Below are 12747 nucleotides of genomic sequence, written 5' to 3' on the forward strand. Positions count from 1 at the left end.
CTGTTGTCCAGAGCCTCTTCAGCATCTCCTTCAGTCAGATCAGTAGTGGCTTGAGAGTTCTGCCAGTTCTGCATAATCCACTATACAGGAAGGTATGAGGCTTCATTGACAGCTTAAGGGCACAGAGATCGCAGTGCATGAGGTTTATCATGGAGAAACAGAGGACAGGCTGGAGATGCTGTTCAAGTACATCCTGGTGGAAGACAAGAGCCTGAGCAGGGGGCATCCTGAATGGACTTTCTCTGTCATATGCACAAGGAAGTTTGGCAGCTACTGAGCTAGAGCAAGTGAGTAAACAGCATAGGGTTCCAGGCCAGCTTCCAGAAAGTACCCCAGGAGAGCAGAGAAATTAGGACAGTTGCATATCTTATAAGTCATGTAAGCTGACCTCAATCTCTTTGCTGGGAGGTGAAGTTATAAGGAAATACTTACTTTCTGAGCTCAAGTATCCTCCTGCTCTGTCATATCCTGCTAATGGAAGGTGCCTGTATCCCCTCACTTTATCCTCCTTTTTTTTTGCAAATCCTGTGGTAATGAATGTAGTTTCTCAGTTCACTTTATATAATTTGGAATTTGGAGGCACCCAGATCCTGTTAATATTATGTATCCCTTTGGACCAGCCTCCAAGAAAGTGGGGCAGGCAGGAAAGAGTGGGAATCCTAGGGTTACTACTTGGGGAGGGGCTGCTAATACAGCTCATTGTCAGCAACAACTTCTTATATTAGGAATGAAACATACATGTGCACAAGAGCTGGGATATAGACCATATAGGTGGTGGAGAGAAACATGGTCAGGCCTTCTTGGGCCTGGAAGTCAGCAGCCACATCAAAGTTATTGAGGACAGTTGATTAGCTTTCTCTCTCTGCTTCCACTGTTCTTTCTCTCTCCTACAATGATTGGTGATCACTCCATGGATAGAGCACATTGTCAGAGATGAATAAACCTGGGAACTGAGTTGCAAAATATTAAGACCTTGGAAAGATACCAGCCCCTTTCCAGTTGGAGAGGCCCCACCAGTTGACTGGTTCTGTACAGGGCCTGATCATCAACTTACAGTAGCTCACAAAGCCAGCTCACATCCCACTCTGAGTTCCTACTGAAAACACTGCTTCTCCAAGTTGGAGGGTATCGGGGAGAGAGGCAGAGGTGGCTGGAGCTGGTCCCTCCTGCTAGGACATCTCTTGGGCTTTGGTATTGACAGAGTGGGTGACAGTTCTTTCAGCTCGAACTGACTGAGACTGGACAAATGCTAGGTTTGATTGTGGCCAGGCTCGTCTGCTCCCAGCCTGGGATGCCCCTACTCTGGACCTCTCATTTCTCTTCATTGGTTTATTTTTCAGTGTATCTTTTTTCTTTTAATCATATGGTATTCTTCTTTCTCTTTCTGGCTTACTTCACTTAGAATGACAATCTCCAGGTCCATCCATGTTGCTGCAAATGGCATTATTTTACTCTTTTTTATGGCTGAGTTAATATTCCGTTGTATAAATAAACCACAGCTTCTTTATCCAGTCATCTCTCAATGGATTTTTAGGTTGTTTCCATGTCTTGGCTATTGTAAATAGTGGTGCTATGAACATTGGGTGCATGTATCTTTATGAATTAAGGTTCCCTTTGGGTATATGCCCAGGAGTGGGATTGCTGGATCATATGGTAAGCCTATTTTTAGTCTTTTGAGGAATCTCCATACTGTTTTCCATAACGGCTGCACCAAACTACATTCTCACCAACAGTGTAGGGGAGGGTTCCCTTTTCTCCACAGCCTCTCCAGCATTTATTGTTTGTGGACTTTTGAACGATAGCCATTCTTACTGGTGTGAGGTGATACCTCATTGTAGTTTTGATTTGCATTTCTCTGATACTTAGCGATATTGAACATTTTTTCATGTACCTATTGGCCATCTGTAAGTCTTCATTGGAGAATTTCTTGTTTAGGTCTTCTGCCCGTTTTTGGATTGGATTGTTTGTTTTTTTCTTATTAAGTTGTATGAGCTGTTTATATATTCTGGAAATTAAGCCCTTGTCAGTCTCATCTTTTGCAAATATTTTCTCCCATTCCGTAGGTTGTCTTTTTGTTTTGCTTATGGCAATGCATCTTTAATTTGTAAAGAAATACATTTAGATGTAAGGGGAAAAAAAGGGTAAACCTGAAAGCATACTAACTATGCCTTAACCTGTTTCCAAACCCCAGGTTAATATGGTGTGGAATTGTATTTGATATTAGAAATAGGCTATAGTCCATTTCAGATTACTTTTATGTGAATTTTCTACTTTATGGTTTATTTATAGACTTATTTCTTTCCTCATATAGGCAGCATTCTTTCCTTCTTGGCCACTTTTAGCCTATCATGGAGCTAGTCTGCCAAGGAAATCACACTCATTTTAATATTAGCTTTTGTATTAGAATATCATATGCTAAATTACTCTGATACTTTTCATAATCATATATAACCATCTGATTAATTTTTTGTTCTCAGTATTAAGCAAAATTGTTCTCCCTCTTAGAATGTATAGTGTGATATGACCTAAGTTGGTGCTCAGCAAATGCTTATTGAATGAATGAGTAAACAGTTATATAATTTTTCAAATATTTTTGTAGTATAGACATCTCTCTTCATTGATTTATATGTAATTGGAACCTAGGTGATATCCTGGCATTTTGTAATTTCTACATTTTCCTGATTTTTAAAACATTATATAGATTAAAAAATACCATTGAAGTTTATTATTAACTAGTCCTTGATTCATTCTTTGAACATTTAGTCACTTGTTTTGAGTAAAGCTCAGTAAATAATTGTTTACTTATTATGGGTGGAAATCATTCCAAAATACTTTGTATTTTCCTTCTTTAGAACACAAATGCAAGTTGGACACTAAAGCCTGTGCTTCAGAGAACTACATTATGTTGCCATCTTTATGAGGATAGGAGATTGTATTAAATCAGAATCTGTTGATAATGAAGACTGAACTTCAGAATTTAAAATTTAAAAAAAAATTGAGGCAAGGCAGATAATTAGGTTTATTAATTTATTTTAATGGAGGTACTGGGGATTGAACTCAGAACTTGTGCATGCTAAGCACATGCTCTACCACTGAGCTATACCCTCCCCTCACCATGAACTTCAGAATTTTAAAAAAGCTCTTAGGTTGTTTTACATGCAACCAATGTTGAGAAACACTGTTAAAAGAAAAATGGTCACCTTTATTAGTGTTGTCAATATTTTTAAATTTACTGTAGGCAATCAAAACATTATGTAATATTTATTACACAAATGCTATGGACAATGTTAACTTTTTTTTTCTACTTCAATCTATTCTCTTTTTATCTATCTTTAGGACTATTAATGGTTCGCAAGGAAAATTATTCCCCTACCACTTAGAAAAGTGTGTCTGTGTTTTGAAGAGGCCTTATGCAAAATTTATAAATTCTTTGTCATTGTCACCATCAAAAGACACTTGTATAAATTTAATGTATTACTTTTTTCATGTTTGTTCATTCATTCATTTATAAAATTTATATTTACCATTTTAAAATATACTGTACAAAATAGAACATAATTTCTACATTTAAGGAATATACAGTTTAGGATATACATTAAAATAGCATTTAACACAATGTTTTGTAATAATAAGGGTAGTTACTATGGAGGCAAAAAGTAGAAAGTGATTGCCTGGAAATTTGGGAACACCTGGATAAATTGCTCTGTTTTAATATAGTTCCAATTATAAGAAATATTAAAATTATGTCTAATATTACAATAAAGATTGAAAACATTATTGCTTACAAGTTGAATTAATCCTTCATGAAGTTCTTTCTGTATTGACATTTCCATGCCTTGTAATACTCTAGTCCATAGTTGATTCAAAGGGGTAAAACTGGCAGCCAAGAAGATGACAAAGATACTGCCAGATATTCTTTTCTTCTCAGAATAAATTTTACAGATTTCTGTCTTTAGAATAACTTTGTTATATCTTCACAGAATCCTTTTTTTTTAATTGTTGCTTTTTTAAAGTACAGAGGTATATGATAGAGCTAATCAATAAAGTAGATTTTGGTCCATCTATCCATTCATTATTTTGCATTCTGTAAGCAACAGGAGAATGTATTACGCCTTTGAAAGCCTTTGGAAATAATTACATTTTTCCATATTCATTCATAGTTTTATTGAATGGAAGCCTGCAACATTAATACGTTCAGGAAAAGCCAGTCTGTTTTTATTTTGCTTAAATCTATCAATACCTGATAAACTCACATGACTGTCAGGCATCACCAACATACATTGATATAAGCAGTATAAAATACCTGTTATGATTCCCTATTGTGAAAAAATAATCTTGCTAATCTTTTCTCTCACTTAATATTATATTATTATTATTTTTTAAGTTTTAGTTGATTTATAGTTTTATATTAGTTTCAGTGAGTCACTTTTTTATAGATTACAGTCTCAATATTATTGAACTCTTTACTGTCATATACATTTGCATGTATCTACCATATGTTATCACATATTGTATGTAATGTAATATGATATATAAAATAATATAACATGATTATGTTATGTGTTATCACATATATGTAGGGACTGTGCAGCAGGTAGCCTCAGAATTCTGGTTCCTCACTGTGTCTGTTTTGTCACTGTAAATGGACAGAATGATGGCATCAGCAGTTATTTTGAGGATAAATTAATTAATATGTTAAGTATTTAGAAGAGGGCCTAGCAGTTATTAGGTGCTATGTAAATATTCACTATTATTATTATACCAAAATTGTTGAGAGTATTCCATATTTGTCACCTTTCCATCTTCAACCTTTTCCCTACCTCTGAAGCCTTTTCAATCTGACTTCTGCTTTCACTTACTATGTTAAAATTGATTTCTTAAAGGTCACCGGTGACCTCATGATTACCAAACACAGTACCCTTTTTCTACTCCTCATCCTTCATGACCTCTGTTTAGAGTTTTCTGTAGTCTACTGAACCTTCCTCTTGAAATGCTTCTTCCTAGATTTTTGTTTTTCTTCACTGTTCCTGTTTTCTTTCTCCCTTCCTTCTTTATTCTTTTACCCCTTCTTGCCCCACGTTTTCTAGTTTAGTAATCTTACTTACTTCTTAGTGTCAGTTACTGTTTTCCAAACATAAGAGAGCATCATATAATGTTTCAAAGTTTTTTAAAGCAACTCTACTTATCTTCAAATGAAATCTTAGATGATATTCCAGTTTTTGCAGCAGAAGGATTTGAACTGTTTTGGAAATTGGGATGAACCCAGAACTCAGTCATCTTGATCAGTTTCTTCCTTTTGATCTCTGAAGCACTTTCAAATAATCCTAATCTTGGGATTGGAGTCAGGAGATCTGCCTGAGTTCTCTCCTATGTAAAAGTGTCAGGATTTTTGTGAGATTCTAAATGAACTAATATATATGAAAGTACTTTATACATGTAACCATGCAGATAATGTGACTGTTAAGTCTACATCTTTGATTCTCCCTCTTGAATGCAAGATCAGCATGTATATTTGCTTACTAGATATTTCTAAGTGGATACCCAACTAGCCACTCAAAATCAGCATGTCTGATAAGGGATTAATGGCCAGAATATATAAAGAACTTCTACAACTCAACATCAGAAAGCAAACAACTTGATTTAAAAATGGGCACAGAAGTTGAAAGGGAAGAGGTAAAATCGTCACTATATGCAGATGATATGATACTATATATAGAAAACCCTAGAGACTCCATACAGAAACTACTAGAGCTGATAAGCGAATTTAGTAAAGTAGCAGGTTACAAGATTAACATACAGAAATCTGTTGCATTTCTTTACACTAACAATGAAACATCAGAAAAGGAAAGTAAAAAAAACCTCCCTTTTTTCCATTTACTTTAAAAATCTTTTTTAATTAAAGTAAAATCGACCTGCAACACTATATTAGTTCCAGATGCACAGCATAGTAATCCAATATTTCTATACATTACAGAGTGATTACCACAATAAATATAGTACTATCTGTCACCATATAAAGTTATTTTAATGTTACTGAATATATTCACATGCTGTACATTTTATTTACATGACTCATTTATTTAAAAACAACCCTTTTTAAAATAGCATCAAAAAAAAAAACCCAAGGTGGTGAAAGACTTATACGTTAAGAACTATAAAACATTGATAAAGGAAATTACAGATGATTTAAGGAAATGGAAAGGTATTCTATGCTCTTGGATTGAAAGAATTAATATTGTTAAAATGGCTATACTACCCAGAGGAATCTACAGAATTTGATCCCTATCAAATTACCCAGGACGTTTTTCACAGAAGTAGAACAAATAATCCTAAAATTTATATGGAATCACAAAAGACCCAGAATTGCCAAAGCAGTACTGAAGAAAAAAAGCAAACCTGGAGACATAACACTGCCAGACTTCAGATAATACTGCAAAGCTACAGTAATTAAGACAGTGAGATATTGGCACAAAAACAGATATATGGATCAATGGAACAGAATAGAGAGCTCAGAAATAAAACCACACACCTACAGTCAATCTTCGACAAAGGAGGCAAGAATATACGATGTAGAAAAGATAGTCTGTTTGGTAAGTGATCTTGGGAAAGCTGGACAGCTGCATGTAAATCAGTGAAGTTAGAAAACTCCCTCACACCATATACAAAAATAAACTCAAAATGACTGAAAAATTTAAACATAGGATAGGACACCATAAATCTCCTAGAAGAGAGCATAAGCAAAACATTCTCTACCATAAATCTTAGCAATGTTCTCCTTGGGCAGTCTACCAAGGCGATAGAAATAAAAGCAAAAATAAATGAATGGGACCTAATTAAACGTATAAGCTTTTGCACAGCAAAGGAAACCATAAACAAAATGGAAGGACAACCTATGGGCTGGGAGAAATACTTGCAAATGAAGCAACTGACAAGGGCTTAACTTCTAGAATATACAGATAGCTCATACAATTCAATAACATAAAACAAACAACCCAGTCAAAAATGGGCAGAAGAACTAAATAGACATTTCTCCAGTGAAGACATACAGATGGCCGATAGACACGTGAAAAGATGCTCAACATCAATAATTATCAGAGAAATGCAAATCAAAGCTACAATGAGGTATTACCTCACACCGGTCAGAATGACCATCATTAAAAAGTCCTCAAACTATAAATGCTGGAGAGGGTGTGGAGAAAAGGGAACCCTCCTACATTGTTGGTGGGAATGTAATTTGGTGCAGCCACTATGGAAAATGGTATGCAGTTTCTTTAAAAAACTAAAAACAGAGTTACCACATGATCCAGCAATCCCATGCCTGGGTATATATATCCACAGAAAACTAATTTGAAAAGATACATGTACCGCACTGTTCATAGCAGCACTATTTACAATAGCCAATGCATGGAATTAACCTAAATATTCATTGACAGATGATTGGATAAAGAAGTTGTATACACACAATGGAATATGTGTTTATATACACAATGGAATACTACTCAGGTATAAAAAGGAATAAAATAATGCCATTTGCAGCAACATGGATGGACCTGGAGATCATTATACTAAGTGAAGTAAGCCAGAAAGAGAAAGATACCATGTGATATCACTTATATGTGGAGTCTTTGGGAAAAAAAGGAAACAAATGATCTGATTAATAAAACAGAAACAGACTCACAGACACAGAAAACAAACTTATAGTTACCAAGGAGGAAAGAGGGGGTGGGAAGGGATAAACTGGGAGTTTGGGGTTTGTAGACACTACTATATATAAAATAGAAACTACAGGGTCCTGCTGAATAGCACAGGGAACTATATTCAATACCTTGTAATAGCCTATAATAAAAAATAAGAAAAGTTATATATATGTATGTATAATTGAATCACTGTGCTGTATACCAGAAATTAAAACAACATTGTAAACTGACTATAATTTTTAAAAAATCTAGTAGAAATCTACAAAACTGGGGAAAAAAAGGAAAGTGAGACACACACACACGCACACACACATACACACCCACTGAAATATTACTCAGCCACAAAAGAATGAAATAATGCCTTTTGTAGCAATATGGATGGATCTGATAATCTGATAATAATTCGGACAGAGAAAGACATATATAACTTATCACTTATATGTGGATTCTTAAAAAATGATACAAATGAACTTATTTACAAAACAGAAACAGACTCACAGACATAGAAAACAGATTTATGGTTACCAAAGAGGGAAGTGGGGAAGGGATAAATTAGGAGTTTGGGATTAGCAGATATTAACTACCATATACAGAATAGATAATAAGATCCTACTGTGTAGCACAGGGAACTATATTCAATAGCTTGTAATAACCTATAATGAAGATGAATATATATGTATAACTGAATCACTATGCTGTACAGCAGAAATTAACACAACATTGTAAATCAACTGTACTTCAATAAAAATAAAACAAACAAAACGAAAAATGGGCAAAGGAGTGGGGGAGAGTATAGCTCAAGTGGTAGAATGCATACTTAGCATGCAGGAGGTCCTGGGTTCAATCCCCAGTACCTCCATCAAAAATAATAATAATAATTAAGTAAATAGACTTAATTATGTCTCCCCCAACCCTCTCCCCCAGAATGGGCAAAGGACTTGAATAAACACTTCTACAAAGAAGATAAGCAGATTGCCAATAAGCACATGAAAAGATGCTCAGCATCACTAATCATTAGTGATAGCATTGATAATGCAAATCAAAACCACAATAGTATATCACTTCATACCCATTAAGATGGCTGGTATAAAAAAACCAAATAAAAGAACAAGTGTTGGTGAGGATATGGAGAATTTGGAACCCTTGTGTGTTGCTAGTGGGAATATAAAATGGTGCAGCTTCTGTGGAAAATGGTATGGCAGTTCCTCAAAAAACTAAATGTAAAATTACCATATTATCCAGCAATTCCACTTCTGGGTATATAACCAAAAGAATTGAAAGCAGGAACTCAAACAGTTATTTGTACACCTTAGCCTTAGTCACCATAGCCAAAAGGTGCAAGCAATCCAAGTGTCCATTGACAGATGAACAGATAATCAAATTTGGTATACACATGCAATGGAATATTATTCAGCCCTAAAGAGGAAGGAAATCATGATACATGCTACAGCATGGATAAACTTTGAAGACATGATGCTAAGTGAAATAAGCCAGACACAAAAGGGAACAATTTTATGATTCCACTTATAAGAGCTACCTAAAATAGGCAAATTCATAGAGAGAGAAAGTAAAATAGAGGTTACCAGAGGCTGCGAGGAGAGAGGAATGGTAAGTTATTTAATGGATGCACAGAGTTTTATTATGGGATAATGAAAAAGTTCTAGAGATGGATAGTGGAGATGGTTGCACAGCAGTGTGAATGTACTTAATGCCAGTGAACTGTACACTTAAAACAGTTAAATAGTAAATCTTAATTATATTTTACCACAAGGAAAAAATGTGTTAAAATAAGAGTTATATATCATATGATATGACTTATATGAAATGTTCAGAATAGGCAAATCTTTAAGACAGAAAGTAGATTACTGGTTTCCAGAACCTGGAAATAGGGGAAGCAATTGCTAATGTGTATGGAGTTTCCTTTTGGGGTGATGAAATATTTTAAAATTAGATAATGGTGATGATTGTACAAATCTGTGAATACACTAAATACCACTGAATTATACACTTTAAATGGTGAGTTTTATGATGTATGAATTATATCACAATAAAGCTATTATTAAAAAAGCAGATTTCCAAATAGAAAAAAGAAAACCTTCAAAGATATTCTGTTTCTTAGAAAACGAGATCCAAATTTCTAAGCCTTATTTTTGGACACTGGGGTTCAAATCTCAGTTCTGCTGCTTTCTTGCTCTGTAACCTTGAATGAGAAGTTACTTAACCTCTTTGTGCCTCAATTTCTTCATCTCTGAAACGGAGACACAATACCATCTCAGAATGGTAGTTAAATGAGATAATGTATTCAAAGACAACTTGGAATTTCTTACACATTGTAAGGGTACTGTGAATATTAGTTTTCTTTCTTTTAACCTTTTCTGCCTCTTAACAGTCCATGCATCTATTCTTAAAAGTGCCATTTCCTTATGTACTTAGTTGAAATCAAACTTTTCTTCTATTTTAATCCTATGCATTATTCAGCAGTTGTTTATTGAGTACCTGTTATGTGTTAGGTTGTGGCCTAGCCACTGGAGATGTGGCAGTGAGTAAAACAAAGTTCCTCTTTTCATGGAGCATTCATTTTAGTGAGAGGACAGATAGCATTTTCTACTTTCAGCTTGTGTTATCATTTTTGTTATTAGATATTATCTTTGCTTCCAGTCTATATGCACTTCCAGGGCAAGGACTGTGTCCTGTAATATATTCAGCATCCAGCACAATACCTGTCAGGTTTCATAATGGACTTTAAAGAGGTCTTTGTAGAAATGAATTGAAAACATTGTCTCACTCATTTCTATGATTTTCATAATAGTGATTCCTAGCACTGCTGCTTTATACTTTGCTCAAGTCACTTAAGGAGCTTTGATAAGATAGATTCTAGGGCTCCACCTTTGGAAATTCTGGTTAACTAAGATTGGAATGAGGCTTGGGAATCTATGTCTTTGACAAGCTCTCCAGATTTAAATGTTTGGGATCCACTATTCTGTAGCATTAGCACAGTGATTTACATAGAATGTGCTTAGTAGATGTTGGTTGAATTGATTTATTGATTGATTTGTACACTAGCTTTTTCCAAACCAGATTTGGAATTTGTGGGTCAAGTTCAATTAAATGGATAGACTGGTTTTAGGGAAGAGTTGTATGAAAATTTCATTAATCTCAGTAACGCGACAATTTGCTGATATTAGGAAAATCACTAGTATCTATCACTATGTTATTTTAAAATGCTAGTTCTTAACATAGTTTATCCAGAATAATTCTCTACATTGTAATAGATACATACATTTTTGAAAAAGCATTGAAAAAGTCTAGGAGGATTTACATCAAACTGATAATCTCTGTGAAGAGAAAGGGGAATGGGTGGTGACCAAGAGGAAATTTAATTTAATCTGTATTGTGTGAATTATTTAATAGTGAAAACTTATGTATTTCTTGTATAATAATATAATTAAAATAAATTAAAGACTAGATGGTTTATTCAGCTGCATTTCTGTTCAGCTTCTTTTGTCTTTTAAGTTAACGTGGGTTGGAGAGATGTCACTTTACCTTTATAAACATGATTTAGGAGTAAGGAGTTCTTAACCTGGCACCTGTAAAATGACTTTCTGGGATCCACAAACTCCTGAAATTATTTTTAGATTTTACAAATGCACATGAACATTTCAGATAAGATAGTCTGTAACTTTCATTTGAAATTCAAAAGGACCATGACTCAAAAAGTTCAGGAATCGCTAATTTATGTAGAAGAATCTGCTTTATTTGGTAAAAATTCTGCAATAAGTTCCTTTGTTGCCTTTGAGTCTTGATATATGTAATATGGGTAGATGTGATTCGTTAAATTTTTTTTTTTTGGCAGTTCTAGAACTTTATTTATAGACAGTCAGCAGTTCTCATTCACATTAACTGTCTGTAGATTTTTGAAAGCGGTGACAGGTACATAGGTAAGCAATATATAGAGCTTGTCTGGTGAATCTTCATCTTCATTACGTTTTCTGGACAGTCGCACATGGATTCGATACGGGATGTTCCTTTTTCCTGTGACCCAGACTGCTTGGTTGAGCCTGGTGTCAATGCGCACATCTGGAATTCCCATCTTTTTCATGGCAAATTTCCAGATTTATTTGAGTACCCGAGGCATACGCTTCTTGAAACCCACTCCATGTATGCACTTGTGAATGTTGATAGTTTATTCTCTGGTCACCACCTCGTTGATGGCAGACTGGCTCTTCTTCTCGCCACCCTTCTTTGTGGGAGCCATTCTGCCGTCCCGGGTTGGAAAGGAAGGGTGCAAGGGATTGTGGGGATTCATTAATTTTTTTATTCTACCCATTTTCAGGTTATGATTAGAATAGTTACTTTATTTACTTAAAGGTTAACACCGCTCAATTATTTGCTGTTTCTATTAGTAAAATATTTCAGTTTTGCCATCTCTGGTGTATTTATCCTGTTTTGCTGCTTATCTAAATACTGCTGTAAAAGTTCCTTTGTTTGTTTCAACAGAATGACAGCTTGACACTACTGTGCCATAGACAGTAAAGTTTTAATGATTTGTACTAGCTGAAATAAAGTACTGTCTTAGGAAGTTACTGAATAGAGTAGGTCATAACTATTTTATTGAATCTTCCTATGCAATCAATTTTTTTAGGTTATGTTCCCTGGGAAATAGACTCTGGGATGGAGATATGCTTGCAGGTTTATTGAGGAACGACATTTGTAATGGAGTGAGGGAAGCAAGATTAGGAGGGCAGAGAGATTGAACTGATGCAGTTGCAACAGAGACTTTAGTCAATCCTTTTGGGAACTCTGGAGCTAGGATGACACTTGAGCTATCTGGAATTAGATGTGGGCTGACCTTGGGTAGGCAGTTTCTTTCTGTGATAGAGATGTAACTGCAGAGTTCACCTTCTCAGCTGCAGAAAGTGCTTTCAGCAAATGGCTTCCAACTGCCAACTGGTTCAGGGTCTGTCTGCTTCAGCTACAGAGAACTGCTTCACCTGAGGTCACAGTTTTCTAGGGGCAGCTTGCAAATGGCTGAGCAAGATGGTGGTATAAA

The 12747-nt window shown here is 35.1% G+C and overlaps 1 protein-coding gene and 1 pseudogene across 1 annotated transcript in view; one reads left to right on the forward strand and one right to left on the reverse strand.

Moving 5' to 3' along the window:
* Window positions 1-12747, forward strand: part of ZSWIM5 (zinc finger SWIM-type containing 5) — a 136594-nt gene that overhangs the window by 6704 nt on the left and 117143 nt on the right. The gene's annotated exons all lie outside the window — the stretch shown is intronic.
* LOC140700842 (large ribosomal subunit protein eL31-like) lies at window positions 11575-11952 on the reverse strand (annotated as a pseudogene).

Source organism: Vicugna pacos, chromosome 13, assembly GCF_048564905.1.
Source record: "Vicugna pacos chromosome 13, VicPac4, whole genome shotgun sequence".
In the NCBI taxonomy this organism is placed as follows: domain Eukaryota; kingdom Metazoa; phylum Chordata; class Mammalia; order Artiodactyla; family Camelidae; genus Vicugna; species Vicugna pacos.